This window comes from Nanorana parkeri, unplaced genomic scaffold (assembly GCF_000935625.1).
Source record: "Nanorana parkeri isolate BGI_ZX_2015 unplaced genomic scaffold, ASM93562v1 scaffold2214, whole genome shotgun sequence".
NCBI classification, from domain to species: Eukaryota; Metazoa; Chordata; class Amphibia; order Anura; family Dicroglossidae; genus Nanorana; species Nanorana parkeri.
In genome coordinates this window covers 111361-114487 of record NW_017308482.1, presented here as the reverse complement: position 1 = coordinate 114487, position 3127 = coordinate 111361, and positions in this window count along the sequence as shown.

Sequence of the window (3127 nt, the reverse complement as noted above, 5' to 3'; positions counted from 1 at the left end):
CTCTGTGGTGCCATCTTGTGGCCATTTATAATTAATGCAAGATGCTTCATTATATGTATGTTGCCTGGTGGTCATTGTGACCTTCTGGTTGCAACACTCTACAAAACAATACTCTGCAATTAGGGATGCGCGGATACCAGTGCAGATACTTGGCATTTTCACGAGAACTACCAGGGTTGCAGCTGGGACCGGGCTCTGGCGCTCCACCACTGTCCTGAAATCATTAGTCTGTATTGTTTTTGAAAAACTGTCACATGACAATAAACACAAATGTATCAGTACTTGTATCTGTGAGGACTTGGGCAAGTATCAGTACTTGGTCTGGAAAAAATGGTATCGGTGCATCCCTAATATATATTTCTAAAAACAAAATCATACATGATAACAGAGATGTACAAATCCCGGGAGCTCCGTGTGCTCCTTACACATGACAGCGGCCTCCTAACTTTTGAGTTTTCTCTAGTCTAGTCCTGGAGCTGGAAAAGTATCTGTACTTGGTATCGGTGCATCCCTATCTGTAATATAACAGTCACTGACCTGGGGTAACTAATCGTATATAGAGTTTTGACGTTACCCTGATATTTATGGCTACATGCTTGTCCCTGGCCAGTGACTTAAAGAATTAAGCTGGAGACAGCCAGGCAATGAAGATTCTCCGTGGCTTGTGCCAGAATCTACTTCCAGGCATTGAGGATTTTCAGCAGATACATATCAGACCCGCAAACTATACATATTTCTGGACCTGTATCTTGCTCAATATTCACGTACCCTGTTTCCCCGAAAATAAGACCTAGTTGTGACCATTCCCAGGGCCGGTGGTGGCATTAGGGGAAACTTGAAGAGCCGCGGGAGAGAATCAGCAGTGCCCACGAAGCCAGCACTAGAGGAAGCGAGACGGCACCGGATGGAGCAGAGCCGCATAAGCCGATGCCTCCTCTATAGCGCCGGCTCCTGTCACAGGCGGAGTGATACCAAATGCACTCCGCTTGTGAGGAATCCATAGTGAAAGCGCGCTTCGCTCATTCTGGCCAACGATTGGTTACCAAATTGCTCTTGGAAAGGTACGGCACCCCTGATTGCCCTGATCACCATATTTTTGTACATGAATAAGTGGGGATTGTTGTACATTAACAAAAAATAAGACCTAGTGTGTTTTTTTGAGCCAAAAAAAATATAAGACAGTGTCTTATTTTCGGGGAAATACGGTATATCTCTCTCTCTTCCGCTCTCTTGTGCTCTGTGGTGCCATCTTGTGGCCATTTATAAGTAATGCAAGATGCTTCATTATATGTATGTTGCCTGGTGGTCATTGTGACCTTCTGGTTGCAACACTCTACAAAACAATACTCTGCAATATAACAGTCACTGACCTGGGATAAGTAATCGTATATAGAGTTGTGATGTTACTCTGACATAAATGGCTACATGCTTGTTCCTGGCCAGAGACTTAAAGGATTAAGCTGGAGACATTGAAGATTTTGCATGGCTTGTGCCACAATCTACTTCCAGGCATTGAGGACTTTCATCGGAATACCTCAATGTCTGATGGTTGAGCCGGATTGGAGGCAGAGAATGGATCAACCGAGGAGAACTTATCTATCCAATTCCTATTCTGAAGGATCATTCCATAGACCATCAAACAATACTTGTTTTTAAATATCTAGCTCAGGTGTAGCAAACCTCCGGCCCCCCCAGCTGTGGTGGAACTACAAATCCCATGAGGCATTGCAAGATTCTCACAGCCACAGACATTTTCTAGCTCATTATTCGCCGGTCTCATGGTTTAGCTCGCTGTATTAGTGCCACCTAGTGGCCATTTTTTAGGTCGTCGAGGAGCTTACAATCAAAAGTCCTTATCAGGCACATACAGGGCCAATTTGGGAGGAGCTAGTTTACCTACCAGCAGGGCTTCTGTAGCCCTCCTTATTATCTTGTCTTGAATTGTATTGTGATTGTAAAGTCTTCCTTATATTGTAAAGTGCTGCGCAAACTGTTGGCGCTCTATAAATCCTGTATAATAATAGTCTGGGAGGAAACCGATGCAAGCGCAGGGAGAACATGCACACTTCATGCACATAGTGTCCTGGCCAGGATTCAAACCAGGGATACCAGGGGCTGCAAAGCAGAAGTACTAAGCACTAAGCCCCTGCCTTGTGATCCTACTGCTATCAATACTCTATAAAACAATACTCTGCACTGTAACAGTCAGTGGCGTGACAATCACCATAGCGACCCAGGCGACCGCTATGGGGCCCGGGCATCCCTCTGATGCCATGTGGGCCGCCTGGGTCGCTATGGCATATCAGGACCACGGAGGCGGACAGCGGACAGCCCTGACAGGTAAGAGGTGTGCAGCACATCTGAGACCCTGCAGAGCCCACCATAGAGAGTCTATGGCGGGCTCTGCAGGGTCACTCTCAGGTGGGCTGTTTGGTATATCAGGTGGGCTCTACAAGTGGCATAACTAGCAATCACGGGGCCCAATACAAAATTTTGCTATGGGGCCCTGTGATTTCTAGTTACACCCCTGATAACAGTCACTGGCCTGGAATAGGTACAGAGTTCTGGCATTGCCCTGACATTAACCACTTGCTGACCGCGGTGTTACACCCCCTTCCTGGCCAGGCCATTTTTCAGTATTCAGCGCTGCGGTACTTTGACTGACGTTTATTCCGTCATGCAACGCTGTACTGAAATAAATTTTATACCATTTTTTGGGGACACATAGAGCTTTCTTTTGGTGTTATTTAATCACCACTGGGGGTTTTATTTTTTACTATATTAAGGAAAAATTATTGAAATTTTTGGGGAAAAAAAGGTTTTTTTCGCCATTATGTTAGGAAACAATGATCATTACCCATATTTTTGGTAAAATATAAAAGACGGGGTCACGTCGGGTAAATAGACACCAAACATGTCATGCTTTAAAATTGCGCGCAGCAGCGAAATCGCAAAAAAAATACCATACCCAAAATTGGCCATAGGCGACGCTTTTAAAGGCTTTTACCGCTCATCAGTTTAGTGTTATCAGTGATCGATGGCCCTAGAACAATTGCTCTCATTCCGACGTTCGCAGCGATATGTAACATGTGCGGCGTAAAGGGCGCAATCGTAGTTTTCGCATGTA